Source organism: Zonotrichia albicollis, chromosome 17, assembly GCF_047830755.1.
Source record: "Zonotrichia albicollis isolate bZonAlb1 chromosome 17, bZonAlb1.hap1, whole genome shotgun sequence".
NCBI classification, from domain to species: Eukaryota; Metazoa; Chordata; class Aves; order Passeriformes; family Passerellidae; genus Zonotrichia; species Zonotrichia albicollis.
In genome coordinates this window covers 14,151,628-14,163,784 of record NC_133835.1, presented here as the reverse complement: position 1 = coordinate 14,163,784, position 12,157 = coordinate 14,151,628, and the positions used below count along the sequence as shown (strand labels likewise).

Here is a 12,157-nt window from a genome sequence, read left to right as displayed (position 1 = left end):
GCTATCTGCCAGATATATTAATACAACAGTTATTTTGGCACATTCATGGCTTAATGTGTGACAAATGTTTCAGATTTGGTCTTGAAAGCACCGTGTTATTACTCAGAGGCAAACCAAACACCCACCTTTGTAAACACGTTACTGTTGCTGAGGATTGGAGGAACAAATACAAAAGGGGAGAAAAAAAAATCTCCAAGGGGAAAAAAAAAAAGTGGTTTCTGCATTGTAATAACCTGCACGGAGACATATTATTCAGGTGATGTGTAACTACATAAATAAGGGACTGTCCTTCCTGCCTCTGGATGCCGAGAAATTGCTGTCCTCGTAATACTCATCCATTTCTAATTTATATCAAGATGCAGGTTGTATCTTACCTTTGAAAAAATATATTTAAATTGCAATGACAGAGTGATAGCACTGTTATCTGGAGCTATAATTTCAGTTGGTATGCATGATAGCACAAATTGTCTGAAATGATGGGGTATTTGGGATGGCATTGTAAAGATTTTATTACAGTTTCGGAGCCGAAAGCCTCCCTGAAGTTCTGACGAGGTTGGGAGTGGGGAGGTCTGAGTTTATTCATATGGATTCTTCAGAAATCTGCAAGGAGACTAAATCAAATAACAGGGATTTTCAGAGTTTACTTACTCTTACCATGTTATTTTTAAGATCCAGTATACATTTGAATAATAACAGAGGAGAGCAGAGTATTTAGAAAGGAGAAATATAAAGCTGAGATCCTTAAAACACACACATGCATTTATGTTTCCTTCTTGCAGGCAATATTGCAGTGAAATAGGCATAAAAATAGAGACTACAGATTGAAATAAATGGAAATAAAGCAGTGGAAAGAATACTTGCAGTATAGAGATACATAAAGTATTTTATATTTCAATGGCATTTACTAGTAGAGGTTATATTGTCAAATGTTAGCTATCATTAAAAATATAAATGAATAATCTAAGTTAGTACTGTAGAAAAATGTGTTATGGGTATAGATTTATTTTTAAGACCTCTGTGAGGCTGTTTATAAGAAATTTGCTATAAATTCTTCTTAAATGTAAAAATATATATATATCTCTTTTATAGTCATCTTTGGTGTTTTCCTGAATTCTTCTAAGTGATATGGGTTTAGTAATATAAAGTAAGATTATGTGTAATATACAACAATCAGACATCTCTATTCTCTTTCATTTAACCCACTTCAAATTTGTTTTTATTGCTGTTCTTCATAGAAAACCCATGAACATTAGGAAACATGGCTTTAATTAGAAGTAATTTGTATGTTGACTTGTACCTTGAAGAACATTTGTTCATTTCTTCAACTGAATTAGAATTTTTATGTTGTTCTGAGGAAAAAGGCAGGGCAGAATTATATTTCTCACTTTAGAGCCAGGTGGGATTGGCTTGGACCTGGTCACTAACTGAGGCCCTCTGTGGCCTTGGCTGCAACTTTTGATAGAAATAAATATCCATAAAGTCAAATTACCCAACCTGACTGGGGAGATTTCTGTTTCAAAAGACCCTGATAAGTGAACAGGGAGCTACCTGAGATGAACTAATTTGAAAGTAAGGCTGTGCAAAACAAAAAAAAAAAGTCATAACGATAAACAGTTTTTCTCTCTGTTTCCTCCTTTGTCTTTTTTTAACCATCAAGTTTAAAGCTTCTGCGGCGTTTTTTTTTTACTTTATAGGAGACAACTGACATTCTGTGGTAAATGGAAGAAAGAGCAGAGCAGAACTGAAAATCCTCTAATGCACTGACACTAACTTGCCCTCTATTGTTGAAAATGAGCAGGCAATCATGATTGTTCATCAAATGGCTCCTAATGCAGTTAAAGCATTCAGCTATAATTTCTCCTTGCATTTATAATTACTGTCATAGACTGCACACCTCAGTGAGCAGATTAAAGCTATAAACTATTTAGCCGTAGCTTTAAGATGAGGAACTTGATTTGTCTGGCAGCAGTTATTTGTTAGAGAGCTTGACACTTCACATAAAAATGACTCAACTTGATGAAGAACAATGCAGTTTAAGCAATGCAGTGATTTTAAATCAGTCATTATACCACGCCCTGTAAGAATTGCAAAGCAATTTGTTAAATGATATATAGGACATGTAGATAACTGTATGTGTTAAGTATACCAAAATAGAAGATTTTTTTCTTCTCCGGATTTTATTTTCTCATCCTTCTGAAGCAGGAGGAGCTGCTCTGATCATGTTCCACTCTTAGCCACTATGGCTGTTACATGGTCAAGGACGATTGTGTGAATCAGTGGTACAAAATTCTATTTTAGGGAATTCAGCTTGCTCTTCAACTTTCATTTCTTCTTAGCAACAAATATTAGAAGCTGAGAGATCCTTCCAGGAGAATCAGACATGCTGGGATGTGCCTGCCTGCAGTGGTGTCACCACAATTTTGTAAGCAGAATTTACCAAGGGTTCTGCTCCCCATGCCATCAGCCAGAAAAAGAGGGTTCATCCCATGGAAGTCTTGATAATTCCATTCAAATGGCATTCTCCTGACAATGTCTTTTTGGAAAATGATGGTTCTCAATGGAAAAAAAAAAGTCTGTGGGGAAGTTCCATTTTAAAATAGATTTTTGTTAGGATAAACCGGGTAAAATCGAATGAGAGGAGACAGAGCTAGGAAAAGAAACAGCTTGGCCTTTTTGCTGAAGCAAAATCCTGCTGAAGCAAAGAACTCCCTCCAAACCATCAGCCCTCCCTCAAAATAATCCTGTCCTGCTGAAGCTTCAGTTCTCTTAATCCTTTGAAATTTATCACTGTTTACCTGAAGTGGTAGATCCAGATTTATTTTTTTAATTGAACATTTTTTCTTGGATAGCATTTTTTCAATGTAGCCATCATCCTTGCAAACCCAACAATGGTCAATGGTGTGTTCTTGACCTCCCTGAGAGCAGGGCCAGGCCAGATGATCCATCAGGCCGTGGCAGCACCGATGGATCCGTGCACATTTCCTGGCTTTTTCGGAAGCTTTTACAGGTTTTACAGGTTGATATTAAGATCAGTATTATTTACCATTGCATTTGAGCTTCCAACCAGCTGGGTCAACCCGCATTGTTCCTGGGCTCTGTACAAACACATTGCACGTGGCAGTTCCAAGGCAGGAACTCCTCTGCTCACAAAGAAACAGCAACTTTGGAGCAGATTCTAAGTGACCTTGAGCAGTGCCAGCCTCCTCCAGCATTCACTATTCATAAGGACATCAAAATCTCGCCTTCTCCTTGCTGTGCCTGATATTATTAAATGCTACAGCCTTCATAATCTATAGCAGAACATTTCTACCAGGTGAGATTTCAAAGGAAGGGTACCTGAGCCTTATTTATATATTTTACACCTCGGCAATGGGATAACAAAGATCAATAACAAAAGGAAAAGACATGAACAGGATCCAGCCCTCCAAAGCACCTTTCAATAAAAATAATGTAATTTAGCAGGATGATCACTCAGTGCAAATATGATGGAGCACAGATGGAAAATGAGGAAAATTATAGATACAGCTTTATGGGAGGAGGAAAGGAGGAAGAGATTTTTCACTATTTATTGGGATAATGAACAGATAATTCATGATTATTAAGCTGTAGTCTTCAGGCCTCATTCTGCTGCCTCTTCCCACCTCAGTTTGGAGCTGGGTGTGTTTGTGCACCCAGGCAGGGTCTGTGGAGAGGAGGGATCAGGCCTTTCACTGCTTCCACAGGAATGCAAGCAGCATTTGCAGCTCCAGCCCAGGACCCTCCCTGCCAGAGGGGAATGGGGTGGGACACACACAGAGCACAGAGCCCTGGCTTCCATGGGACTGTGGTTCTTCTCCAAGAGCATCTCACCCTCCCAGGGTGTCCAGCTGGGATAACACCAACACAACACCAGCAGCAAAATCCCAGCCCTGAGAGAGCCCAAGGGCTGATCCCAACCCTGCTGCCTCCCCTGCCCGAGAATCCTGGGGCCGAGCCCTCCCAGGTGTGAGGGGCAGGAGAGGTCTCCTGCCAGAGGGATCCTGTGTGCTCCCATCCCCTGGATGGACAGACAGACAGACAGGCTGTGGGAATGGCTCTGTGAGCCCCCATCCCCTGGATGGACAGACAGACAGACAGGCTGTGGGAATGGCTCTGTGAGCTCCCATCCTCTGGATGGACAGACAGACAGACAGGCTGTGGGAATGGCTCTGTGTGCTCCCATCCCCCGGATGGACAGACAGACAGGCTGTGGGGAATGGCTCTGTGTGCTCCCATCCCCTGGATGGACAGACAGACGGACAGACTGTGGGGAACGGCTCTGTGTGCTCCCATCCACCAGATGGACAGACAGACAGGCTGTGGGGAATGGCTCTGTGAGCTCCCGTTCCCTGGATGGACAGACAGACAGACAGACAGACTGTGGGAATGGCTCTGTGTGCTCCCATCCCCTGGATGGACAGACAGACGGACAGGCTGTGGGAATGGCTCTGTGTGCTCCCGTCCCCTGGATGGACAGACAGACAGACAGGCTGTGGGGAATGGCTCTGTGAGCTCCTGTTCCCTGGATGGACAGACAGATGGACAGGCTGTGGGAATGGCTCTGTGTGCTCCCATCCCCTGGATGGACAGACAGACAGACAGACTGTGGGAATGGCTGTGTGTGCTCCCGTTCCCTGGATGGACAGACAGACAGACAGACTGTGAGAATGGCTCTGTGTGCTCCCATCCCCTGGATGGACAGACAGACAGGCTGTGGGGAACGGCTCTGTGTGCTCCCATCCCCTGGATGGACAGACAGACAGACAGGCTGTGGGGAATGGCTCTGTGTGCTCCCATCCCCTGGATGGACAGACAGACAGATGGACAGGCTGCAGGGAATGGCTCTGTGTGCTCCCATCCCCTGGATGGACAGACAGACAGACAGGCTGTGGGAATGGCTCTGTGTGCTCCCATCCCCTGGATGGACAGACAGACAGATGGACAGGCTGCAGGGAATGGCTCTGTGTGCTCCCATCCACCGGATGGACAGACAGACAGACAGGCTGTGGGAATGGCTCTGTGAGCTCCCATTCCCTGGACAGACAGACAGGCTGTGGGGAATGGCTCTGTGTGCTCCCATCCACCAGATGGACAGACAGATGGACAGGCTGTGGGAATGGCTCTGTGAGCTCCCATTCCCTGGATGGACAGACAGACAGACAGGCTGTGGGAATGGCTCTGTGAGCTCCCATTCCCTGGACGGACAGACAGACAGGACAGGCTGTGGGAATGGCTCTGTGAGCCCCCATCCACCGGATGGACAGACAGACAGACAGGCTGTGGGGAATGGCTCTGTGTGCTCCCATCCCCTGGATGGACAGACAGACAGACAGGCTGTGGGAATGGCTCTGTGTGCTCCCATCCACCGGATGGACAGACAGATGGACAGGCTGTGGGAATGGCTCTGTGTGCTCCCATCCCCTGGATGGACAGACAGACAGACAGGCTGTGGGGAATGGCTCTGTGAGCTCCCGTTCCCTGGATGGACAGACAGACAGACAGGCTGTGGGGAATGGCTCTGTGAGCTCCCATCCACCGGATGGACAGACAGACAGACAGGCTGTGGGGAATGGCTCTGTGAGCTCCCATCCCCGGGATGGACAGACAGACAGACAGGCTGTGGGGAATGGCTCTGTGAGCTCCCATCCCCTGGATGGACAGACAGACAGACAGGCTGTGGGAATGGCTCTGTGAGCTCCCATTCCCTGGACAGACAGACAGACAGGCTGTGGGAATGGCAGATCACCCAGGAGGGGCACACACCGGGAATGGCTGCAGTGAGGGAAGGAGGGACGCAGGGGCCATGAGGGAGCTTGTCCATCGCAGTGAATTTACACAATCCCTTTATTAAAAGCAAACATTCCTCCTCCCCTCCAAAATCCCTCCCTGGCAGCACTCGGCTCTTCTGCCGGGGGTCAGCCCAAGCAGGAGCGGGGAGGGAGCCATGGGGAGTGGAGGAGGTTGTCATGTCTAATGAATACCCTGAATGTATCAAGATATATATTTTTTTCATTTCAGAAAAGGTTCCATTAAGAGGGAGACAGCCCTAACATGTGCTTTGGCCCCTCATCAGATTTATGAGTATTTGCTCTGCTCTTTAATAGGAAACTCTGCAGCAACTGCCACCTTGCCTGCTCTCCCTGAGATACACAGTGGCTTCTCGGGGAAATGCACTTCATTATTAATGTGAATTTGTACGTTTTTATGACACTGCTTGGGGGAAGGGGCAGGCAGAGATTTCCTGGTGATATATGCTCATTTCTAACCATTTATTGTCCCAGACAATCGAAGAACAATGATAAACATTGTTTCAGAAAGCGGAGGGTGCTGCAGTGACATTTTTGAAAGGAAAGGAGAGGTGGCTGGAGTGGCTTTGATGTGGTTGCTCCCCTGCACTCCTCCTCCTGCAGCAGCTGAGTCAGACCAAACTCAGAGTGCTCTGGGCAGGTTCTGCCTCCCTTCACCAGCCCTTCCTCGGGCCAGCCAGGACTGTTTGCTCTGTGCTGCTCCCCAGCAGAGGGGGTGTGGAGGAAGGAGAAGGGATTCCTCCTTTGGGGAGCCGGACCTGCAGAGGATGCCAGGGCTCAGAGCCAATGGATGCTCCCTGCACTCTGTGCAGACAGGCTGGGTCTGTCCTCTCCTCTGGGAGAACTGTTCCAACTCCAATGGGAAACTGCTGGCTTCAGTCATTTAATGAAAACTCACCAACACTCCCCATTTCTGACTCCCCCAAGTTTGTACCACGAGGTGACCTAGGGGTGTCTGTCCCAGCCCATTCAGTGGTGCCCTGCTGTAGCTGCCCAACAAAAAAAAGTGGTTTCTGCATTGTAATTAACCTGCACAGAGACATATTATTCAGGTGAATAATATCTCCACCAATATCTCCATCCAGCTCCACCTCTGTCCTGCTTCCAGCCAAGGCTTGGGAGAACATCTCTGCCCCATTCCCTGAGTGCCTTTGCCACTCTTCATTCCACTCTGCTGCCAGTGCTCCAAGCACAGCAGTGACCACACCACACCAACTCTTTTGGGGGCCAAGACAAGCTGCTGGCCCCTATCTCCACTGGCACGGTGTCCTCATGGCTGCCCACTCTCCTTCCATTAAAGACACTGCCATTTCCTTTTTCCCACTCTCCATCCACATCCCCAGGCACAGCACAGAAGATTCCCTCTCTCTGGGATATGACCATGGCCTGTTTCTGCCTGTGTTTGTGTGAGGTGAAGAGGCTGCTCTTCCAGCAGACAACTCAAAGGGCAAACTCAAATCTTCCTCCATGCCTGCTCAGCCCAGGATCAGCCTCCGTTGGAGCTCACCCTACCCTGGTCAGGCACAGACAGGCTGTGGGTGGGCTCCCAGACCAGCCACTCATTCCCTCCCTAATTCCATGGAGCCCTAATTTGCTGGCCTTGCTCTTCTCATGGTGCAAGACCCAGGTTTGTCATCCAAGGAAAAAACGATGAGGGAGGTAATTGTGTTTATTTGATGCATGTTTTTTATAACATTGTCTGTACTGCCAGGAATTATGTGGTGGCCTCCTGTAAAACACAAATGCACCAAAAAAATAACTCTGGATATTTTTCCGACGAGATTAAGGTGAAAGTTCCTACATTCATATTTCATGTCTGGAAAAAAATATCAACAAGAGTGATAAGTATAGCCAGCACGAGTGTAAAAGCACACCCTGTCATTTGTTTTCCATGTGCCATATGTTTTCTGAATCCTGCACCTCCCACATACAAATCTCATGCAATAATGTGGGGTGCACACATTACTCAGGATTATTTAGTTAAGCCCTGCCTGTATGGAGGGAATTCACTCAGAGAAAGTCAAGCCACTGTGCTTTGTTTTGCTTTTTTTTGCTTATTCTGGATTCATAGAGTAGAAAATTAAAGATCCCACTGTGCCAGGCGTCATGTCATTTGGTTTTAATTTAATTCATCTCTTCGATTCTCCCTGTTTCTCCTTTTCTTTGAGTATCATCAGTAGGTGGTCCAAGCATCAAGCAGAAGATTTACTGGCAAGACTAAATGTATGAATGCTATGAACACATTGTTTTTCTGATATGATTTAATGACATTTTTGGCATTCCCATGGCTGTTGAAATCTTCCATAATAACTCCCTTTGGCAGTCAGAGCTCCTGTTGATCAGGTGAAAGCTGATGCAAATGTCAAATGTCAATAAATTTGTAATCCATAAATACAATGTTTGATGCTGGAGCGAGACCATTAAGCAAAGTGCAGCGGGAGACACGGAGGAGATGAGCTGCACCTCAGTGGGAACAGAAAGCAGGCAGGAGAGGAATGCCACCTCCCAGGCCTCTCCAGAGCCAAGCTCTTTCCCTGTCCACACTCCCTGGGTTTCTGAGTTGCTGAATTTGCCCAAAGAGGGGTTCATGGCTTGAGTTTGGCAGAGCCAGTCGGGTGATGCAGGTTCTGTCCCCTCACATCTCTGTTTTTAAAGCAGCTCTTCAGAGCTCAGAGGTTTCCAAGGCCTCAGAGTTTGATCCTAGAAATGATTAGTTATTCAAGTTTTCCAGTAAATTAGCAAGACCACTTACATAACTTAGGTGTTGCAAGAATGAGTCATGACTCGTTTATAGCTTTAAGATGCTTGGAAAGGACGAGCCACGTATGAAGCCTGATTTTATACACAATAAAGACATGAGAGCAATCACATCATTTCCCAGGAGATTTCCTTAAGGACCCTCCACTTTGACCTTTGGCTCTGAACAGCTCCAGTTTGTTTGACATTGAAAAAAAGCAAATGTGTGAACACAGTGCCACGAGCATTTGCACTTTGAGCATGCTGGGGCGGAACACAACTGAACTGGAAAAGGCTGCAACAGCTAATGTGCTGGGAAAATAGAACAGAGGCATTTACTTAATAACTCAACTAATTCCTTTAGCTCACCTTGTAGAGATTTAACCTTTGAATGAGAGAGTCCCTAGTTCAAAATCCCGTGGCTCCTCTGTCCTCGTGTTAATTTTTAAATTATATATCATTGTTGAGAGGCCCTTGTGTTGAGCATTACAGGCTATTTTTCATGTCTAAAATGGGGAATTATAACTGAACATTAGCTACTGGCTATAAATCACACGGAACAAAGTGGCATCTGCATCTACTCAGTAACAAGAGTGGGAGAATTGTAACTTACTTAAATGGAGACGAGAGCGAGGACACAAATGTGGTAGCAGAGATAATTGTGACTTGAGAAAAGGAACGGTCCCTGCACTATGTCACCCTCTCACTGTCCTGTGCAGCTCCCACAGGCAGCGCTCAGTGGGCAGTGCTGAGGGGAAATGCAGAGCTGGGAGCTCTTGCAGAGCCCTCCCTGCAGTGCCAGCAGCACATCGGGGTGATGTGGGACAGGGGCAGCACATCGGGGTGATGTGGGACCGGGCTGGGCTGGGCAGCCTCCCCACAGCTGCACACAGCTCTGGTCCTTGGCCCTGTGGCTGTGCCACGGCCCTGAGCGAGCAGTGACCAGGCCCTGGGATGAGGTTTATTCCCATGGCTGTGTCCCAGTTGTGGCTGCAGCCCAGGTGAGAAGGAGGCAGCACCAGGCTGTCAACAGGACAGCCATGGAGGCTGGGGAGGGGCTGACCAGCTCCTCCTCTGCTGCTCAGCTCTCAGGGCTCACCCTGCTGCTCCTGTGCCTCTCTGAGCCGCCCACTGATAATCTGGTGTTATCTTAAAAGACAACGAAATAAACTGAGCATGGCCTCATTCTTACACATATCTCTGCTGGCCCTTTTTTTTTCCTTTATTTTTTTTTTCTAGCTCTTTCACTCTTTAGAAAGCTTTCAAGATCTCTTGTGTCCTCACTAGGATGAGCAAGATCTGCCTGGTGCCCTGTGTTGGTGGAAATTATTTGGTGCATTTCCGAGAGATCCTCTTGCACTCAGTGCTGCACCTTCACAGTCTGCTGTGGGACTCAGACCCCAATGCACCAACAGACTCAAAACCAGCCAACTACACACGTGCCAGGGGTGTCCAGGGTATTGCTCACATATTCCTGGTTTTGGGGGTCTGTGCAGTGCCAGCCACTGCAGCTGCTCAGCAGCTTCTTGAGCCCAATGCCCAGGAATCAGGATTAGTTCTCCCTGCAATGCAGGTCTCTGTGCAGAACAGACCTCCACAAGGGGTTTTACTCAAATGAAAGCCTCAGGTTTCTTTCACAGCAGACAATAAAAGAATAAAAGAAGCAGCTTTTCCAGCCAGACCAGGGCAGCATCCTGGCAGGAGGCATTTGCTCAGGAGCAGCCAGCAGGACAGGGGTACCAGGAATCCTCCTGCTGCTGCCTGGGCAAGATTGATGAAGGTCCTTTCCTGCTCCCTTGCTCGGTGTCCCACCCTGGCAAGTGTCTCCAGGATTAAATTCAATAATCAACACTTTATGCTGATTATTCAGTCACAGCTTCCTAATAACCCTGGCCTTGTCCAGTACTCTGTGGGGGTCCAAGCACCACAGGATTCTGGTCCAGGAGTAATCTCTGAGTAACAGCAATTGTAAGAGTTGCTTTGCTGATTAAGGACAAACTTAAGAACATTCTTAAAAGCTCTGCAGAGCAGGGGCCTATGTGCTATATGTTTATTAGGCTGTTCAGCAGTAATTCAGGCAGCTGAGAATTGTTGAGGACCTGGTCCATCTAATTGTGAGTCTAAATCATGGTTTGGCTGTGCTTCAGAGGTGCCGATGTTACATCTGCACGGAGCGGCTCGGGTTATACGGTCAGGATCCTGCGGATGGTCAGTTTGTAGCATAAAATTGAAAATTGCAACGTGCACCATAAAGCTACTGCCTGGAATTTATTATATATTGCAGCACAACAAGCAAATTCATACTAGATGCAGTATATGCTCAGACATTAATGTGAGCAGAGGATGAAATATTCTCCTCGCAGCTCACTGCTACGTGTTCTCTCCAGAGCAGAACTGAACTGCCCAGGATCACCAAAGGAGAGGCAGCACCAGGAGTGTCCATGGCATGGGAAGGACATCCCACCCCTCACAGCCTGAGGCCCCAGGGCTCTCAACTTCAGCTCTGCTCGTGCAAGAGCTCTCAGCCAAATCCCTTTATTATTCATCATAAAGAATCCCAGCTGTGGAAAGGCACTGCTGGGAGGAGATGGGGACGGGCTCTGCCTCGCCCCAGTGTAAATCAGGGAGCGACTCCAGCTCCCAGTTCTGCTGCTGCCACTGGGCCATGAGCTCAGAACCAGCCCTTTACCTGCAGAGGATGAGTGAAATATCTCCCAGCCCTGTGGCCAGGGGCCTGCTGAGCTGCTCACAGAGCTGCTGTCAGCATGCCCAGGGCAGGAGCATATTTTTTCCTTGCTGTTGTACATAAGGGCTCTGCTGCAGCCGACAACATGAAATGTGTTAGTTCGGTTTGTTCAAAATGGAGTGTGTTTGTTAAGTGTTGCCTCTTTGATGTTGTGCTGCCATCTCCATCTTTGTCAGCATTGCCCATCTTTTTCAATCTAATGAACTCAAACCATCAGTGCAACTTAAGTTCGGCTGTCTGTTCTTGCATAGTTAATATTAAAAATGTACTAACAGTGTGGCTGCGAAATCAAATTATGCACATAAATATGCTGGCATAGCAGAGGAGGCGGCAGAAGCTGAAGTTAGCAACATTGATGCCAGTTCACATTTGCAAATCAACCGTCAATCTGTCATTAAACATGTTATCAAATGATGATAAGTGTATGCTTCTTGCTTGCATTGGCGCGCTTATTCCCGATGTTGATGTGCATTAATGGGATAATGTGCATTAACATAGTCTTGCTTGGATGAACACAAAACATTTTTTATCCGTCTCAGTTTGTTTCCCCCTGTGGCCCCCAAGTAAGTGTTTTGTGTTATCAAATTGCCAAAAAATGGGAAAACACATTACTTTTAATTAGCAAAAAATTTTGAGTCTTTTTTTTTTTAATTTATTTTTATAATTTTTTTACCCAGACTATCTCCTGGGTGTTGTCACTTGAGGTGGGGGGGACCAAAAAACCCAAAACATTCCACTGGCTCCTTTAAGTAAAACGATTAATGTCAGAAACTCAGAGATGACAATTATGTGCTGTCTTAATGCACTGGCCTTTCCTCCCAGCCCCTGCTTGTGACACGAGTGATGGGTT

General features: G+C 46.6%; 1 protein-coding gene across 2 annotated transcripts in view; it reads left to right on the top strand.

The window, feature by feature from the left end:
* The window catches only part of TSHZ2 (teashirt zinc finger homeobox 2), a 207,152-nt gene that overhangs the window by 134,440 nt on the left and 60,555 nt on the right, over positions 1-12,157 (top strand). The window lies entirely within an intron of this gene.